Genomic DNA, 20,704 nt, shown 5'->3' on the forward strand with positions numbered 1-20,704 from the left:
TTTTTTAAATGTACTGCTTAGTAACTTCACTGCATATCCCCTAATCTTTGTACTTTTTGAAAGAGTAAACCTAACAACATAGTATTGACGGCAGAAAAAGACTAAACAATCCATCCATTCTGCTCAGCAAATTTCCCATGGAAGTAACTGCTGCTCCATGCAGGTTACTCCCATGCATTCTGTTAAGGGTTGCAATAATTACATTCCAAACCAAGCATCTGTCAAATCCATTACAACATTGTTATAAACATTTGGACTTGGCCGTAGAAGCAGTCCTGTGTGTTATCCCTGATGTCTGCATATCAGTACCCTAGACCAGTGGTTCTCAACCTTTTTTTGGCCGGGACACACCTGACAGATGGTTCTCACATGCGTGACACACTGAACGTCTGACAGTCACGGGGCAAAATGTAAATATACATTCTGCATCCTCAGGAACTCCCTCAACCCATGATTGGTGCAGAGCAGAACTAGGGCATTACCCGTACAACTCGCCATTCAAAAAAAGATATTCTGGTTCTGATGACATCTCAGTAAAAGCAAAACAAACTCCCTTTACTACCAGGCACAATAGCCCTCTTTATGAAAAGACAGTAATTTACCACTAATTCATGTCCTATTGAGAAAACACAACAAATAAGATTGATACAATTGCCTACATGCTAGTAAAATACCTCATCTCGGTCACACACCCAGAACTGACATTCACCAAGTACAGAAAGACAAATTATAAATATGGGGACAAACTGGAATGGAAAACCAAAACAGCCACTGCATGCAGTGCAAATCTGGAGAAATATAGCATCTAACAAAATGCACACAAACTAACCCGCACAAAGTTAAACCTGTATTAGGATTATTACTGTTTGAGTGTGTTCCTTATCTGTGAAAAGGCAACACTACAAATATTTAACCAGGCCCCAAACACTTATACACCTCCTATTAGGAAAACAGAGCAAGCCAAGCTGATCCCCATTCAGAAATAATTGTAAAACTATACTAATAAATGTTACAAAACAGCTGAGGAACAAAATAACATCAGTTTAAAAACTCATAAAAATTATTAAAAATTGTCCAAATATCAATAAAATATTTCAAAACAGCAGACACATCACATAATACCTAATAATTAAAATGGCAGTCAATCAAGAAAAATAAACTTAAAAAGCCACCTTTTCTTACCCTCTCCAGCAACTCTCCTACTCCTTTCCCTTGCAGGCCAATAGCACACACCAGAAGCAGCAGTGGCGGCTGAAGCTCTGTCCTCTTCCTTAGGGCCCATGACCAGTCGCTCACACACAGTGTGCGTCCAATGCACACATTTTCTCTCTCCAAAATTAATATTTAGATTTATATTCCATTTTGCACTTTTTTGTCATCTGCAAATTTGATCACCTCCCTTGTTGTTCCCATTCCAGGTCATTTATAAATGTTAAAAAGCAGTGGTCTCAGAACAGATCCTTATGGTACTCAATTATTCATCTTTTTCCATTGAGCAAATTGACCATTTAACCCTACTCTCTGTTTTCTATCTTTTAACCAGTTCCCAATCCACAATAGGACACTGCCCCCTATCCCATGACACTCTAATTTCCTAAAAAGTCTCTCATGATGAACTTTTGTCAAATGTGTTCTGGAAATATCAACTGGCTCACCTTTATCCACTTTTTTATTTCCACCTTCAAAAAATATAAGCCTGGTGAGGCAAGACTTATCTTGGTTAAATCCATGTTGGCTTGTCCCAATAAATTATGGCTACCTATATTTTCAGTAATTTTGTTCTTTATGATAGTTTTGCCCAGCACTGACGTCAGGTTCACTGGTGTAGATTTTCCTTCATCAACACGGAGTGTTTATAAAAATTGGTGTTACATTGGCAACTCTCCAGTCTTCAGGTATCATAGATGATTCTAAATATAGTTTACAAAATTTCTAAGAGTATGTCTGCAGTTTCCTTTCTCAGTTCTTTCAATAACACTGCACTGCGCGTACATGTCCCGCAAAGAAACCTGAGATCTGCTAATAAGGCTCTACTAACTGTCCCCTCTGTCAAATCAGCACATCTCACGCTAGTAAGGGAAAGAGCACTGTCACTGGCTGGTCCCGTACTATGGAACACCATGCCACTTGAAATAAGGCTGCAGAGAAATCTGAAAATATTCAAAACCAATCTGAAAACCTGGCTATTTAAACAAGCATTTTATAAAGAGAAGGAGAAAAATAGTTGATTAATACGGACGCACAAAACAAGAAGTTATTGTTATTTTTAACCTACAAATGCATAATTAATGTTAAATTCAAACCGCCTAATAATTTCCTAACAAACAGGCTTAACTTAAACACTTAGTTTATTTTCCTAAATTGTTACCGTACTAGGATGGCACATGATTAATTTGTAATCTATACCACTCTTAATTTTCATTATCGTGCCTTTTTGTAAACCATTGTGATGGTTATCTAACTTAACGACGGTATAGAAAAGGTTTTTAAATAAATAAATTCTGGGCTGTATATCTGGTACAAGTGACTTGTTACTCTTTATTTTGCTTTTTTGCTTCAAATGTACCTGAAAAAACTTTCTATTGAGTTTGTTTCCACAGTAAGCTTCTTGTAAAATTCTTTCTTTGCCTTTCTTATCAATACTCACCCTTTAACCATGCCGGTAGTTAGACATCTTCCCACCTTTTCTAATGCATGGAATACATCTGGTCTGGGCTTCCAAGATGGTATTTTTAAACAAGGTCCTTGTCTTCTGTAAACTCTTTAACTTAGCAGCTGCAGCTTTCATTTTTTCCTAACCATTTTCCTCATTTTATCGTAGTCTCCCTTGTGAAAGCTAAGTGCTATCACAGTAATTTCTTTAGTGTCCTCTCTATCTGTTCATTGTGGCCAGGCAGATGGTAATACACCCTATTCTGTTTTATCCCTCTTTTCACATAGAATGTCTACATTCTGCAGTGTGTGTTTTCCTGCAAAAATGTTATCCTGTTGGCTCAATACCCCCTTTAATATATAGTGCCATCCCTCCACCAATGTAATCCATCCTGTGATATAACTTGCACCCTAGTAATCCCAGTGGTTATCCCCCTTCCACTAGGATTCTGAGATACGAGTTATAGCCACTTCTTCATTTATTGCTATGCACTCCATCTCTCCCATCTTAATTTTAGACTTCTAGCATTTATATACTGACATTTCAAAGTAATGTGGTTTTTTTTTTTTTTTTTTAGTTTGCCCCTCTCAACTGACAAGGTTGTTAATTCAATCTAGAATCTTTCAATTCTGTCTGCTCATCACTTAATAGCACTTGGGCCAATTTAGCATTTATTGCAACGTCTCGATCGGGATGCCATAACTTGTTGTATTAGTATCCTTCTAAGATACATCATTCTGAACCATGTGCTTCTGAGCAACTGTCGTCTTGTCCCCCATCATCTAGATGAGTGGCTTCGGGCTTGAGCTGTCTTGTTGTTCCCCAGCAGCGTGGCAAAAAGCACTGAGGTATTTCCTAGCTGGTGGAATGCAACTAATCTCGAGCTTTTGGTCCCCGACTCCCAGAATTTGGAAATCCAGTAATATTTTGAGGTGTGCACTTCTAGTTTGGTTGTTGCATTTGAATTTGCAGGAGAGGCTTTTCTGTCCCTGCTGTCTGCTTTTATTCCTTGTCAACCCAAAACTTTTTTTTTTTGTGTTCACTGTAGATGCTGATTTTAATGGCCTTTTTACATGAATCAAGACTGTGGGAGAGTCTTTTTAAATGGCATTTTTATAGCGGTGATGTCTTCTCTGTTTCTTTGCAAAGGACACAATACGACTATAAAAACAGGACTGGTCAAAAAACGCAGCATTAAATGCCGGTGAGAAATAAAACCAGATAAAGCTGAGGAAAAGAGCAAAACTTGAACAAGGAGCTGCATGTAGAACTATTGGAGCGGCCTGCATTCTGGGATGCACACGTCCACACAGATATATGCAGATCTCATGCCTCTGAAATGTCCCTCTCAGAATCCTCTTGCACTTCCTGATATTATAAAATTTTGCTATGACTAGGACACTAAATAAGTGTTGGGGATATACGCACATAAGGGCAATCTCATAAGCTATCTTCCCTTAGGAAGTTGGGATAAAAATTGAGGTCGTATATGCTGTTAACAGCATCACATACTAGTTTTGATACCCATCTGTTGTGGGCTATACCAGAAGTGAGACTTTCTGCTCTATCATTCATCAGGGTAACTACTTTGTTAGCAAATAATACAATCCTCATCATTTAGTTGTAGCCTTTACATGCACTATTCGTAGAATAAAGCTTTTTTTGCTCTTAAATCTAGCACAACAGAAAAGTGCTTGTGCCTATATTTGACATAGACACAAAAGGGGTTGAATTGATACAAGTTTGAAACTTGTGAGCAGTAGTGCCAGTCATCAAAGCCTTAACTCTAGCTACTGTCCATTTGTGCATCTTTCATTTACATTCATATTGCAATCATCTTTAAAAACAAAAAATCTGTCTAAAGAGTAGAGTATAATAAAACATGTTCTTTCCTCATGTTTGGATCAGAAATGATTGACTAAGTATCAAAGTACAAAACTAATTATTTGCATATTTTAATTTAATTTTAATCTGTCATGGTGGTTATCTTTTCTCCCACACACCTTACCTGGTAGGCTGTGGTGGTGGTGTTGGACTATTGCTCTCCCCCTTCCTATAGATTTCAACTCCTTTTCCCACCTCAATCCCTCCCTTTTTTCTTCCTTTGAAGCCCCTTCCATCCACCTATTCACTCCATACTTCTCCGGATAGCTGTCCTCTATCGACCCCCTGATAAATCTCCCTCCTCTTTTCTCACAGACTTTTGATTCCTGGCTTTCCTTCTTCCTTGATCGGTCTTCCCTTTCTCTTATCCTTGGTACCTTTAACCTCTGTGTTGATGACCTCTCTAACTCTTATGCCTCAAAACTCTTTTCTTTTTAAGCTCTTTATGTAATATCTGACTCTGCTCTACCACCTCTACTCACCAGGGTAGCCATTGCCTTGTCCTAGTCTTTGCTTCCAACTGCTGTCTTTTGACTTTTCCATCTCCATTCTTCCTGTTTCAAATTTATCACCTGATAACGTTCACACTAAACTACCCTCCCCTTCACATTTGTCCAGTCACCACCTAATACTTTAGAAATCTCCAAGCTGTTGACCCTTGTAAATTGTCCACTGTTTCATCTCTCATTTCCTTCAAAACATTGTCTGACTTGTATAAAGAAACTGCTTCATCAACCAACACTATACTCTCTTCAGCCTTGGACAGTCGTGCCTCTCTTCTTACCAGTCCAGTAAGGCGCACTAAACCCCAGCCTTGGCTCACCTTTAGAACTTGTTACCTAGATAAGATAAAATAAGATAAACAATCTTATTTTAGTTGCAATTATTGTAAATAGATCTTTCTGTAAATAAGTTCCTTCTATTTTGACGGTTGTTTGTTATTCTCTATTTCACGCTACCTATTTTTTCCCTCTCTTCTCCTGTCTCCCTTACCCCCCCTCCTTTTTCTGGCCTGCTCCCATCCCCTGATCCCTGTTCATTGTAATTCCTCCTCTATTTGAGTTAATTGTAAACCGGCGTGATGTGCCAAACGAACGTCGGTATATTAAAAGTTGTTAAATAAATAAATAAATAAATAAATAGATTCCTGCGCCTGCTCTGCAGAATGTCTCTGGCTAAAATCCTGTGCCCATACAGACTTCATACACTTCAAATTTATGCTGACCACTTTCCAGTCTAATGCCCTTGCCAAACAAGACTACTGTGCCCATCCGCCAAACTCTTACATCTAATCCTTGCCATTTCTTTGCCACACTTAATGCCCTCTTCAAACTTCCCTCTCCTCCCTCTACCCCTTCCCTCTGCCCAGACTATAGCTAGCCACTTGCATGACAAGATTCACAAAATTAGTCTTGAGTTCTCAACCAGGCCACCTTTATCTGCCTCCTTTCTCTACCCTTCCCTTCCCCTAGCCTCTGCCACTTTCTCCTCCTTTTCTGATCGCCTAGTGGAAGAAACTGCTAGGCTTCTTGCTTCCTCCAAACTAACTACTTGTTCCTCTGAACCTGCCCCACCCAATTCTTTAACTCCATATCCACTGCAATCATTTCTTCTATCTGTCCCATCCTCAATCTATGACTCTCGGCTGTTACTGTTCCTGCTGCCTTCAAACATGCTGTGATCACACCGCTCCTTAAAAAACCCCCTCACTGGACCGTGCCTTAAAAAACCCTCACTGCACCGTGCCTGTCCTGCCAACTATCATCCTATGTCTCTTCTCCCTTTTGCCTCCAAACAACTTGAATGTGTGCTATTCACCGCCTCTCTTGACTTTTTACATCTCAAACCATCCTTGATCCACTCCAGTGGATAATGACATATATAAAGGATAGTTGTTGCTTGATGTTGAAATTGGAATTTCAGTTATTTGAAAACATACTTATAGTGAGACCGCAAATGATCGAGTTGTCCGGAAGACCTTGTCGGGTGACAACGTACTTCGTCAGGCTTATTGATGCGATCTCATAAAGAAAAATAGTAAATTAAAAATAAAAATTTCTGACCATTTTAAACTCAACATGGCCAAGACAGAGCTGCCTTATTTTTCTCCCCAAGCCCATCTCCTCTCTTCTTCCTCTTTTTCTGAGGATAATATGTTCATCCATCCGGACCCATCAGCCCGTAACCTAGGTGTCATCTGCGACTCCTCTCTCTCCTTCTCTACACATATCCAAAACTCTGCTAAAACATGCCATTTTTCTCTATAACTTTGCCAAAATCTGCCCCTTCCTTTCTGAACACACTACCAGAACCCTTATCCACTCCCTCATCTCCTGCTTAGACTGTTGCAATCTGCTCCTCGAAGGTCTCTTGGCAAGCCATCTATCTCCTCTGCAATCTGTCTTAAATTCAGCTGCACAACTTATCTTTCGCCAAAGTTGTTACACTTGCATAACCCCTCTTCTGAAGTCCTTGCATTGGCTCCCTGTCTGCTCCTGCATACAGTTCAAGCTCCTCTTTCCAAGTGCCTTCACTCTGTAGCACCTGACTACCTCTCCTTTCTTATCTCTCTACACCTCTTCTTGATCTCTCCACTCATCGGACAAGTCACTTCTATCTATGCTGTACTTCTTTACTGCTAATTCCTGACTCTGTGCTTGCCACCTGGCTACACCGTGTGCTTGGAATGGTTTTACTGAACTGGTGCGTCATGCTCCCTCTCTTGCTATATTTGACTCCTTTTTCTAAAAACCCACCTTTTTGAAGCCGCTTTTAAATCTTAGGATTGATTGTCAGCTTTTAGCCTTATGAAAGCTTTATGAAATACCCCAAATCTCTTGTCTTGAATGTTTGTCTTATTAGATTAAGTTCTATTGAGCAGGGACTGTTTTTGTGTGTGTGTGTGTGTGTCTGTATGGTGCTGCGTATGTCATGTCGTGCTGTATAAATGTTAAGTAATAATAGGTAACTAGTTTAAGAGGCCTAGTGATGGCTACAGCAGTGTCCCAATCACATCGGCTATTGCCGAGTTTGCTCATGGCTGCTTCTTACTAAAGCCTTGTTCAGCAAAGAGTTTCTTCCATACTTTGCTTGTGGGGAAAATCCTGACAGCCTTGTTCACACCAAAATCTTCAAGTTTCTCAACCCTTGAAACTATTCTAAAGAACAAAATCACCGAACATATAGATATGGTTTAATGGGATACAAAGGCATAGATTTACCCAAGGGAAGTCTTGCCTCACAAATCTGTTGCATTTTTTTTAAAGGGGTTAATAAACACGAGGATAAAGGTGACCTGGTAGATATAGTGATTTGGATTTTCAGAAGGCATTTGACAGAAACCCCATGAGAGGCTTTAAAAAAAAAAAAAAAATAAATTAAAGTCATGGGATAGGAGGCAGTGTACTTTTCTGGACTGCAAACTGGTTAATAGACAAACGGATAGCAGGATTAAATTAAATGGTTGATTTTCTCAGTGGAGTGAGGTAAACAGTGGAATGCCTCTGGGATGTGTATTTGGACTGGTGCTTTTTTATTTTTTTTTATTTTTTATTTATGCATTTTTAAACAAATACAAGCATCCACTTGTTAATGAAATCTCTCAGATACAGAAAGACATTGATTACAAAAGAAATTTAAATATATTGAAAAAACATGTACCTCTGTAATCTAATCAAATAGAAATGCATGGAGAGCGAGCAATCACATCTAGTAGAAATATAATCTTATAAGGGATGGTCCAAGAAAGCAAAGAGGTAGGCGATCTATGATACTGTCAGGTGAGCACAAAAGGAATAGATGCCTTAATCTTTTTCAATACTTTATTGGTGCAGAGACGTTTCAAGTGAATTGCCCTATATCCTGATAAAACACACAACATTTGCATGGGAATTGCAACTTGAAGGTTGCTCCTTTTTGTGTAACTTCCGCCTTCATATTTAGAAACGCTTTCCTCCTTAATTGTGTTTGCTTAACCAAGTCCTGGTAACACCAAACTTTTTGACCAAAGAAAGAAACTTGACTGTTTCTGAAGTATTGTTTGAAAATATTATTCTTATCCATCAGGAAAGCAAAAGTAACTAACAGTGGTCTATGATTTGATACTGCCATTTTCTGTGACGATTCCAATATAGTTGTTAGATCTGGTAAAGCTTGATCCTCAGTATTATTTCGATTATCTTCAGTTGGATAGAGATAGTATGCCTTTGTTATTACTGGTTTAAGTTCCTCCGGTACTTTCAGTATTTGAGAAACATACAACTTGAATAAGTCCAAGGGAGCAATATTTCTTAACACAGGGCAATTTAAGAATCTTAAGTTGTGTGCTCCTTAAATTATTCTCAATTTTTTCTAGTCTTCTGTTGACCACATTATCATTCAGAATTATAGCAGACTGTGATTTTTCTACTTCAGCGACTCGTTTTTCTAATTTTTCAATGTTACTGTTTTGCACCACAATTTCAGCAGCATTTTGATTAACTTGCTATTTGACTTCCAAAACTTCCTTAGTTAAGCCCAATATAGCCTTCTCTAAGGATTGGAGAGCATTCCAAATAGAAGTAGGGGTAATTTCAGGTGCTTTCACAAGCAGCAAGATGGAGACCTGAGCGGTCACACTGTGAGGAGCTCCTGATTTTCTTTGAATTACCCGTTTCTAATGCCGCACATTAAGTGCAAAGCCCGGGTCCGGTGTGGAGACAGTTCCTCCACACTGGTGGAGACAATGCAGCCCAGGATCGGGAGTTTTTTTCGCAGTGGTGCCACCACTTACACCGGGAGAACGGGTTGCTGAGGAGCAGGCTGTGGACCGGTGCTTTTTAATATATTTATAAATGATCTTGGGGAACAAAGAGCGAGGTGCTCAAATTTGCAGATGACACATTTATTCAGAGTAGTTAGATCATAAGTGGATTGTAATAAATTGCAGGAGGGCTTTGCAAAACTTGAAAATTGGGCAACTAAATGGCAGATGAAATTTAATGTGGGCAAGTGCAAGGTGATGCATATAGAGAAAAATAATCCATGCTGAGTTACATGATAAGTTTTCATGTTAGGAGTTACCACCTAAAAAGATCTAGGCATCATAGTGGGCAATACATTGAAATTGACTGCTCAGTGTGCTGCAGCGGTCAAAAAAGAAAACAATGTTAGGAATTATTAGGAAGGAATGATGAATAAATTAGTGTCATAATTCATCTGTATCACTCTATGGTTAGACCGCACTTTGAGCACTGTGTGCAATTCTGGTCGCCGCATCTCAAAAAAGACATAGATACCCTGGAGAAGGTACAAAGAAAGGCAACCAAAATGATAAAGGGCATGGAATGGCTTCTCTATGAAGAAAAGCTATAGAGACTAGGACTGTTCAGCTTGGAGAAGAGATGGCTGGAGGGCAGATATGACAGAGGTCTACAAAATCATGAGAGGAGGATGTGAATTGGTTGTTTACTCTTTCATAAAATAGGACTAGGGAGCACTCTGAAATTATCAAGGAGCGTATTTAAAAGGTAACATAAATACCATACTGGGTCAGACCAAGGGTCCATCAAGCCCAGTATCCTGTTTCCAATAGTGGCTAGTCCAAGTTGCAAGTACCCAAACATTAGATCACATGCCACAATTGCTTATTAATTATTGTAATAGCAGTTTATGGATTTAATCTCTAGGAACTTATCCAAACCCTTTTTAAACCCAGTAACACTAACTGCTGAAACCACCTCCTCTGGCAATGAATTCCAGTTTAACTATGTGCTGAGTGAAAGAATTTTCTTCGATTTGTTTTAAATGAGCTACTTGCTAACTTCATGGAGTACCCCCTGGTCCTTCTCTTATCTGAGAGAGTAAATAACTGATTTACATTAACTTGTTTAAGTCCTTTCATGTTTTTGTAGACTTCAATAAATCAGAGAGAATTTACTTTTCAATTAAGCTCTAGAATTCGTTGCCAGAAGATGTGATTAAGGCAGTTAGCTTAGCTGGATTTAAAAAAACGTTTGGACAAATTCCTGGAGGAGAAGTCTATAAAATGCTGTTAGTTAAGTTGACTTGGGGATTAGCTACTTTAGTAGCATGGGATCTATTTATTGTTGGGGTACTTGCCAGATTCTTGTAACCTAGATACTTGTAACCTAGATTGGCCACAGGATGCTGGGCTTGATGTGACCCAGTATGGCAACTTCTTATGTTCTTAGTCAACACAGTGGCCAAGAGTGAATATGATAGAGTGTAGTTAGGTAGCATTTCCAGTTATTCATCGGGTAAAAACTTGAAAACCTCTTTCAGGGCAGATAGTCCAGCTTAAGCCTATCATGAAGTGAATCTGCCTAGTAGCTCCTGAACCAGGCCATGACAATTTCGACAGGAAGAAAAACAGAAAGAGCTCTATCTTTGTTCATTTAGAAGGCAGTATAAATGGTTAGGGATTCTGATTTTCCATTTTTTTTTTTTAAACAAAATACATGTGGATGGAATGGAAAATGAATTTCATCTGTATTTATCCTTTTGATGACATTTCCATTGGGAGATAAAATAGAGTTGGACCTTTTGATGGTAAGAATTTGTCTGGATAATTCCAGGAGGAAGACTCCCTCTTCCTTGGAAGATGTGTGAACAGCCACCGCACGACTTTGCTTGCCATGACTGCTGATACTCAGGGCCCGAACTGTTGCTATGTCACTTGCTTGGAGGTTAGTTGGTTTTAGCAATGGGGAGTAAGAACTTAAAATCAAGAGGCGAAAGAGCAGACAGTTTTTTAAATATGGGCTTGCTTTGTATAAAAATGTGGTAAAATACAGGCTTGAGTCATAAACATAGTTTGAGATGGTAGCCTGCAGTCATGAAGCTTCGTAAGAATTCCGTAAGTGGTATTTCTAAACAGAAAACACTTTAGTTTTGATTTTATATTGTATAGTTCATAGAGGGTTTTTTTTTTTTTGCAAATGTGTGTGAGCCTAGATTCTCAACAGATTTGTTAGGCTATTGCTGATTAATCTTCATTTCAACAATAGTTTTCACTGTAGTAGGGGAGTACTATGTTAACCCATGAAAAACATAGCTAGTTGAAAGAAAAAAGACAAACAAATTGGGTTGACATGACTTTTTAAAACACTTTTTTTTATTAAGGCCGATGGTATCAACTTTTAGTATGACTAAGGTCTTCTCTGCCTCAGCAGTGACTGGAATTGTGCCTGAAGGAATCCAATAGGAATAGACTTGGAACCAGATAAATGTGCTCATATGAGAGGATTGATTGTACACACTGAGGGCAGAAGAAATGAGAGAGAGAAAATAATTTATTCACACACACGTTAAAAAAGCCCAACTCTGACCGAGTTTTGCACAAGCGGCTGCATCAGGGGCTTATTGGATGAAATGCTCTTAATATTACACAAAAAACTCATAATAGACTGAAGCGAATCAGTGAACAGCATCTTTAGGAATGAAATACATCTACCAGTATACAGAAATCATTAGTATATATATCCTATTATATCCAGCGACATGCTCTTCAGAGATGATACAGTAGCATTACTGGAGACCAGTGGATTCTGGAAGGAATATGACGAGTATATGCTAAAGCTAGAAAGCCCAATGAAGGACGCAGTCATAAAGTCTCTGTATAGTATATCCAAGGAAGAGGAGATCAAGGTGACTGTGGAGAATCTACTTCTATTAGAGGCAACAATATCAGTCCTAGAAAGGGAGCTAGGACAAGGCCATGCTCAGTTTGTTTTGCGGTACCTAAAAAAGGAGCGAACCTTTTGGCTGGTGCTGGATTTGAAGACGGTAAGCTAAATTCGTAAGAATATTGCAGTTTTGCATGGAGTCACTGAGGGCAGTAATGGCGGCAGTAAGAAAAGGAGAATTTCTCGCATCTGTGGACTTGGGGGGATGTGTAGATACGCCTCGGCCGGAGAGGAGCACCAGCAGGTCTTGTGATTTGCAGTAATGGTGAAACGTTACCAATGCAAGGCCGTGCCCTTTGGATTGGCAGTCGCGCCCAGGACCTTCACAGAAGTCATGACGGCGGTGGCGGCCTTCCTTCACGGGGAAGGTCCTGGGGTCTGCCCTTATTTGGACGATTTGGCTAGTCTGAGCCAGTTCCCACCAGGAATGTGACCAGGGAAAAGAAAGCGTCGGGCAGGTACCAGAGAGATTAGGATGGGTACTGAACCAGAGCAAGAATCACTTGCAGACCACGGGAGCACTGGTGTACCTTTGCACACACACACACAGCATGTTTTCTGCACATAAATGATGTATGTGCCTAACAAATGTTTTCTGCACTGAAAATACTTTTATGTGCAGAAATCATACTTCCTGCGCACAAAGGAGTCCTTTCCTTTTATTTAAACCAATGCAGTGTCAAAAAAAGAAAAAAGGGATACATAAAATCAACGGATAATGGACAGCCAAGGGATCAGTGTGTAAAGTCTGGCATTAAAACTGTGCGCAGAAATTGTTTCCTAATGCAGGTGTTAAAGTGACTCCCAATGCAGTAAGCCAATGGGACGCTGGTGCACTCGGTGTTCTTTAATTTGGCTGGCCAAAAGAATCTCTCAGGATTTGAGACAAAAATAGTTCCCCCCCCCCCGTCTCTGATTTTAAGTGTTTCTCCGTTCTCTGACCAGCTGACGAGCTTTAGCTGTTGGAAAATAAGGATGTGTATTTTGTATCTTTCTCTTATGGCATTACATTATAATTTAAATATTTTGGAAGAGATGTGTGTTTGGAGTATCATGAAGCCTGCGTTTAGCCTGATACAGTACTGTTAAACTTATTTATATTTGAAACTACCATTGATGGAATAATCCCTGCAAATTGCTGTAGATGTTGGAAAGCTTCAGCCGGTCTTTGGCTGAGCTAGATCTGTAGTTGTGAAAATAGATTGCCGGAGGAACTTTCCGTTTCTGGAGTCTAGCTTTTTACCTTTTTGGAATAAACTGGCTCTGACTTATCTTTCAAGCTAAATCCAGTGTGGGCCCAGTAGTGGTGAGAAGCATGAAACAGGCTCTAAAGCTGCCAGGGCAAGAGGAAGGCTTTAGGCATTTAGAAAAGAAATGGAGTGAATGATGAGCTGAGTGCGTGCGGCATCACTATTAAGTCGTGTATACCTTTACCTCTCTGTCCTGCTGCTGGCAGGAATCTGTTCTTCAGCTGTGCAGGTTTCAGAACATCCGAAAAGAAAAAGAAACTCTTCCCATGCCATATTGTTTTACTAATGCGTGGATTGAGTTAGCATGCCGAAGACTAAACAAAAGGTAGTGTAATGGATTACAAATATAGTTTCTGCTATAAAGCCCAGGGTTGTTGTAGCCTGAAAAATGCTTCTTGGAAAATCTCAGAGTGCCTAAAATTTTGATGCTTGGCGTCGGGAGAAAAACTGCTGCTGCTAGGCCCTTGCTAAGGAGAGCTGCTGCCACTGCTGCTGTCCAGGCCAGGTCTGGGCCTCCCTCCTAGGCAAGGGCCGTCTGCAGAATCAGTATCTCTTGCTGGACCTAGGTGGTAGCTGGTGCCGTGCAGCAATTTTATTTGTGTTCATCTTTCTCCAGTCTCCTCTTTTGTGGCTCAGTGACAGCCCCTTCACCCAAGCCCAACCCCCAGCAACTTCGCCATATCTGGGATCGGGTTCAGCTGCTGTGGTAGTGACTATCCAGTCTAGACTGGCACCTGGTGCCAAAAGTAAGGTGCCCAGTAGTCCTGATTTCTATGATTTATAGATTTTCCCCGGCCCTGACTTGTTTGTTTGGTAGACTTTCTACTTGTTTATATAGTGCTACTAGACATATGCAGTGCTATACATAGGGCTGGAAAAGTACCGATTGCTCAGCACTTGATGCTGCCGAGGCCTGAGAGGAGCTGTTGCCAGCAGCCTAGGAACCACCTTTTTAGCAGAGTTACTGGTAGGAGACATGGAGAAGCTGAATATGTGACTTGGAACCAGAGTTCAGAAGGGCGCGGTGCCATCAGGCCACACTGGAGAGTCTGATCTACAGCCCAGAAGAGCCCCCCCCTCTGCTTACGAGGTCATGTTAAGACACCAAGGCCCAAAGCAGCTTTCTGCTGCTGGGCTGCACTGAGGAGGAGCTGCAGTTCCTTGCCTCTAGGCCACGGTGAGGAGGAGCCAGGGCTGTGGCTGGGGGCTGCATTGAGGGGGAGAGGGTAGGAAAAGGTTGGTAGGAGGGAAGCAAAATGGTTAAAGAAGCAAAAAGAAACCGATTAACAAGATGAAACCAGGATGAAGTAAATTTCAAAGGAGAAAAAGACTTTGTTTCTACACACTTTATTTGGCACTTAAATTTTCAAAACTACTTTTGCAGTGCTGGCTCTACCAAGCCACCCTGCTCTGGGGAGTTTATAGGTTTGCAGTCTAGTCCTGAGACGGGGGGGAAGTGAGCACTCATTGCTGGGCAGCCTGAGCTAGAGCCTGGTGTTGTGGGACAGGGGAAAAGAGGGCTGGTTTTTAGCCTTTGGATGAGTGGAGAACCAGAAGGGCCGGGAAATCCTTGGTGCTGTGCTAAGCCACACCGAGCTTATCCAGGCTGACGAGTGCTAATGCTCTGTATTCAGCCATGGCTACTGACGCTGCAGTTTCCTTGTACGCTGTTTTTTGTCTCTGAATAACTTCCCATCACCCTCTCGGTGATGTCCGTTTATTTTGTTGAGCCAAACATCTTGTGCTCCTTTCAAGCCCAACTTCTCTAACTCTTCCTCTTCTCTTGCCCTCGGGGCTTTTCCAGAGCCATTTTGAATGCTCCGTTAGAAACAATCCGGGTGAGATTATTAAGGAATGAAGACGGGGGTGACTCATCCATATCCTGGACACAAGCATTACTCTAGCATCAGGCAAGGCTTTCGTTCTTTTTCCCGGGCTTCTTTGGATATTTTTCTGAGAAGCAGCTGGGAATGACTGCAAGGTGTTTATGTTCTTGGGGGGGAAAAGTTAGACTGACATCTTTGGCCATTTCCGCTTCCATTTATAGATTCCTCTGTAAAAAAAAAAAAAAAAAAAAAAATATTTGTTTTGTAGCTGTAACGGAGACCTGCCCTCCCCCTAGCTCAGGCTCTCTTAATTCAAGGGTTAGGAAAATTCCTTGGCATACTATTAAAGAATCTGCTGCAGTTCTGAGAGAAATCACATAAGGTTTTTGTGAAAGAGGCCATTCTGATTGGAGCCCTTCAGCTGGTGAATACTTGTTCTCCTGTCAAAAAGTAAACATTTTCAGACTTTGTGTGAATCTGCCCATTTTCTTTTTCCCCTCCTTTTGCTGCTGCTTCTTAGCTTTCTTCCAGTTATTTTTCTCTCTATCTCTATTGTGTATCTTTCAAGTTTCTTGCATCATGTGTGTGTTTTTTTTGTTTTTTTTTTACTCTTCCAGCCCTTGAGAGTCCATCTGAGTTTTGATTCTCTAGTGAATCTGAAATAACATCAATAAAATGTCACCCTCTCTTCCTTTTCTCTCCTGACTCTCTCCTCTTATCAGGGTCTCCATTTTACTTGTCTGCCAGCTGTCTTCTACCTGTGACTTTATTCTCTCTTTCCTTGCTCCTCTGCAGTCTTGTCTTATCCTCTCTGGGCATCTGTACCCCAGACTTGCTGGCTCGAGCCTTAGTCTACAGGGTTTGCATGGGGTCTTTAGGGATGGGAAGAGTAGGAGAAAAGTTGAATAGATTTTATCTTTTGAAGGTAAGGCAATCTATTCATTAGCGGCTTATTTTTCCTCTCTGATACACCCCTCAAGATGGTTTCTTGATCGATTCGGCACAGGCTGTGTAGATTTTTTTTTTCCTCCGAGTGGTGCTGCATTCTGGCTTGCGTGACTAGAAAGAATTGTCGTTTTGTGGCTTGATGGCATGTCTCATGCATTTCCCGTTTCAGTTGATCTGCGGCTACAGCTGCAGCTACTTTGGTGTTTCGGCGTGTGCACAGCTCCAGAGCACTGAAGTGTCAGGACCAGTCAGTTTAACTTGCCCTTGCCACTCCTGTGCAAAATAGGAGGCTAAGGCTGTCCGCATTCCTTCTGTTTCTAACGCAGCTGAAAGTTTTCTTGGCCATTCGTTTCGATGGGCAGTTAGTTTCCAAAACTGTCAGTGTGGTATTTGTTAAAGAATGAGGAATGATGGCTGGGTTCATTCTTACGTTTTTTCCAGGCTGTGCATTTTTTCCGGGAGTTAGCTTAAAAGAAATCTCCAGTTCAGAATGGAATGTTTTACTGCCCTTCGGATGGAAGGATTTCAGGAAGAATGGCAACTCAAGTTTGGGGCGGAGGACAGGGAAGGACATGCTGTATTTCACTTGCCTTAAAAGGGGTGAGCTTTTTTCCTTTCATTTTTTGGATTTTTAATCTGCCTCTCCAAATAATGCTCAAAACAAGTTACAGTATTAGATTGAGTGTATATTTTGCCTTTCCAGAGCTTGGCTTGGGGGAATCACTGGCATTCAAAAACTGAGCTTCCTTGGTTACAAGAGCATTCCTTTAAGCACATTCGAATCACATCTAGTGAAAAGTATACTAAAGGAATAACCACATTTCTTACGCAATCCAAAGCAGCTACTCCGTTGTGAAATTTGAGCTCTGTGCAGAATGCTGTATAATGTCCATTTGTTTCTGCAGTCCATTTTCCTGACAGTGGGGGGGATATGCAGGGGCTCAGGAATGGGGGTTTTCAGGAAAACAGCAGGAGTTATTCTGCATTTTAAAATTGCATCTTAAATTTGAAACCTTTACTCTCGGATAAATAAGTTAACCATTTACGAAAGACTGGGATATCTGGTGACAGGGTTTGGAAAAAAAAATATGAAAAACAAATAGCGCTAGCTCCCCTGCCTAAAATAGGTAAGACTTGTGTTAGAGAGGGTCACGTGCTTAGCTGCAGTATTTTCTTGTTCACCCCTGCAGTAGAGTCACTGAAAGTGCAGAGCAATTCTAGACTCTCTCATGTTGCATCTTGGACAGGGCCCGCTGGGTGTGGTGATCCTGCCCTCTCCCGTGCTACAACATAAGACGGTGGGGCCTGGAGTGGGGATCCCTTGTCTTCTCTCCCTATGTTACACTGGAGTGGGGTTCCACATTTTCTCCTTCCAGTGGTGCACTTAGCTTTTGGGAATGGATATCTCCTTGTTTTCACTAGATGTTGCTTTTGGAAGTGGGACAGTCCTAGTCTTCCTCCTGCACCATAGACCGTGCAGCTGGGAGTGAGAATTCCCCCCCCCCCCCCGTCTCTTCCTCCTCCTGCGCTGCAGTATAGATGGTGCTTTCATGCTTTTATAACTTTCAACAGATGAAAGATTAGGATCAGCTCTTGCTAATCTGTCAATTTAACTGCAGGCATAATAACTAAATATATTACTCCAGAGTTCTAACAAAACCAGGGCCTTTGGTTTCTTGCGGTGCCATGGCAAGGGTCATGGGGTCCGGTCCCCCATGGTACTGCAAGAGACCTGAGTCAGACTTAGCTTGGCCTGGCGTGCATTAAAGTTGCCTCATCCTGCCAGCAGGCGAAGAGGAGATCTTCATGCCGCATTTGACACCTCCCTGGCTCAATTGGGCCTGATAGCAAGTGCAACTATGAAGACTTTACAAGTAAAAGCTGGAAGGGCCTTTTGTGGAATAAAGAAATCCCTGGTTAGGTTCAACCCTCCCCACACCTCCTCACTAAAACTGCCATCAAAATTATTCAGTAGCATTATTTAGCCGATTCTTATACGGGCATAAAGTCTGCGATCTTGCATTAACTCAGAACAGGACAGAGCAACCAATAGAAACCCTTCAGCTCTGATTTGGGAACAGACACGCTGCCTCCTCAGATATTCCCCCAGCAGTGGGTGCGGAGCAGAAGCAGGACAATTTCCTTTACTATTCAAATATCTGGCGTCTCCTCTGTAACCAAGCCACAAATTCCCTTCACTTTCAGGCACATGGTGAAGTAGTACAAAACCCTACAATAATCCCCATCTGCATCTGTTTAATAAAGCTACCAAGCATGACAGCCTTGGTCACGTAGGCAGAACTTCATCAGACTCACTAAGATTTCTCCCTCCGTTCTCTGTCCATGGGAGAATAGCATAGTGAGTCACTCTTAAGTGGGACCACAAATTAGAAATGGAAGGATGCAGTTAGAAACCATACTGGAAACCCCAAGAAGCCAGGCTCTACATGCAGTGTAGCCCTGGATAAATGGAAACAGAAATGCATTAACTATGTAAAATACAAAGGTACAAGATGCACATTTTCCAATGCTGGCAGAGAAAATAAAACTTCCTAGAAAAGAGAGAGCATAGAATCCTAAGAGTAACGGGAGAGGCAGCAGCTACAGCATAATATGTTGTATCCTGCCACCAGGCCAGAAACTTTATTTTTCTTGTGTACATTGTCATTCTTGTCTGTCACTAGTTTATATAGCTGTGGATATCGCAAAATTGTCAGCAGTTGCCTGCCATTACCTGTAGCTTTTCAATGACTACTTGTAGTGCCTTGTGTCTAGCACATGTATTCTCTTCCAGTCTGTTTCATTTTAAGATTTGTTCCTGTTTTCTTTTTAGTTAGCAATTAATGGGAGGTATCTGACTCAAGTAAGGTATTCCTTCTCACAGTGACACCTAGTGGCTAGCTGAAGAGCAGCATAGGAAGTAGCTCTGGAGTATGATATTCTTCCCTCATGCTCAAGAAGCCAGGGTTACAGGTGGCTTTTGTGGGGCAAGGGACTGGGTGAAGGAGAAATATAGCTGTAGTACATGAAGGGGTCTGATGAGAGCAATATGGTGTATACAGATAAGCTAGGCATGTAGGAGACTTGGACTGAAATCTGTTTTCATTATTATGTAATAAAAGAGATCTCCATTACTCTTCCCAATAGCACTCACATGACACTGTTACAAGTCACAAGTGTTTACAAGAATTATTCTGTGACAAAATCAGTATTTGGCGCCTTAAACACACAGCTGCTATGTTTAGCTATCATCACATGCTTTATGCGTCAGCAATTTTTAATTAGGTTGCCTTAACTTTTTTTTTTGTGATCTATTAAAGCTATTCAACTTACAATCCATATAAATAAAAATGTAAATGTTCGTTTGTTCAAAATCTTAAATCTCCGAAAGTTCTTCATCGATTGCTTCGAAATTTTGACACAACGTTGCATTCGAATACGCGCGTATTTTTATATACCTATATTATATAGATGTCACACCTGTGACAGGTAAAAACATGCTTTTTGGGAAAAACAGCGCCATCTGTTGGACGTAAAAGCAACACATGTTATCTACAATATAAATGGGCTCTGACCCACGGACCACAAATGCGCAGTAGAGAGTAGCTCTACTGCGCATGTGCGGATCATAGAGCTCTGCGCTACGTGCTGGGTGTCACAGAGGGGAGGAGGAAAGGGCAGACGAGTCGCCGCTCCGAGAAACGGCTCAGCCCGTTCCTCCGCCGCTGGGGAAGGGGGGAGGGAGTAGGGACTGCTGGACAGTTACACACAGGAGGAGGAAAGGGTAGAAGAGTCGCTGAGCCAGTCCGTCTACCACCGGGGAAGGGGGGGAGGGAGTTGGGACGGCCGGAGCAGAGCTAATGCGCATTGTGAAATTAAACCAGACTGAGCCACGGCAAAGCGTGGCTGGGTACAGTTAGTATGTCATATTTTTGCTTACTGTTGAGAACTTCTTCCTAGAATAATGATTTGTGTCTTGAAAATCATTTGATTTTTCTGCCTTTTTTGTGTACGTCATGATTTTACTATTTTCGGTTTAGTTGGTGGTGCCAGAAGTAGTAAGTCACTTCTGTTGACAAATAACAGGGCAAGTAGAAAATTGATGGGGCCCGTTTTTGTTGCAGTTTCTTTCACCTGACAGCATTCTCTGAAAAGGAAACCTTGAGAGGCAAAATTCCTCCTTTGGTGCAAACACATCTCGAGTGCAGAAAGAACGGAAAGAGCTCCAAGTGGAAATCAATGCTCCCAACACATCCAAGCTCTCATATTTCTCCAAATCTAATTTAGAACTAGAAAAAAACATAAATACAAAAAATCTCAAGGACTGCTGCTAAAGATTTCTTGGCAACCAACACAAGGAATAACATATTTGCAAACAAATAACAATTTCGCAGCTGTATCATCTACTGGCATACCCCAAACACCTGAAGTCTGTTTCCCAGGCCAGGGTTCTAAAGA

General features: G+C 41.2%; 1 protein-coding gene across 9 annotated transcripts in view; it reads left to right on the forward strand.

The window, feature by feature from the left end:
- RAPGEF2 (Rap guanine nucleotide exchange factor 2) overlaps window positions 1-20,704 on the forward strand; it is a 624,821-nt gene that overhangs the window by 25,007 nt on the left and 579,110 nt on the right. The window lies entirely within an intron of this gene.

This window comes from Rhinatrema bivittatum, chromosome 1 (genome assembly GCF_901001135.1).
Source record: "Rhinatrema bivittatum chromosome 1, aRhiBiv1.1, whole genome shotgun sequence".
In the NCBI taxonomy this organism is placed as follows: Eukaryota; Metazoa; Chordata; class Amphibia; order Gymnophiona; family Rhinatrematidae; genus Rhinatrema; species Rhinatrema bivittatum.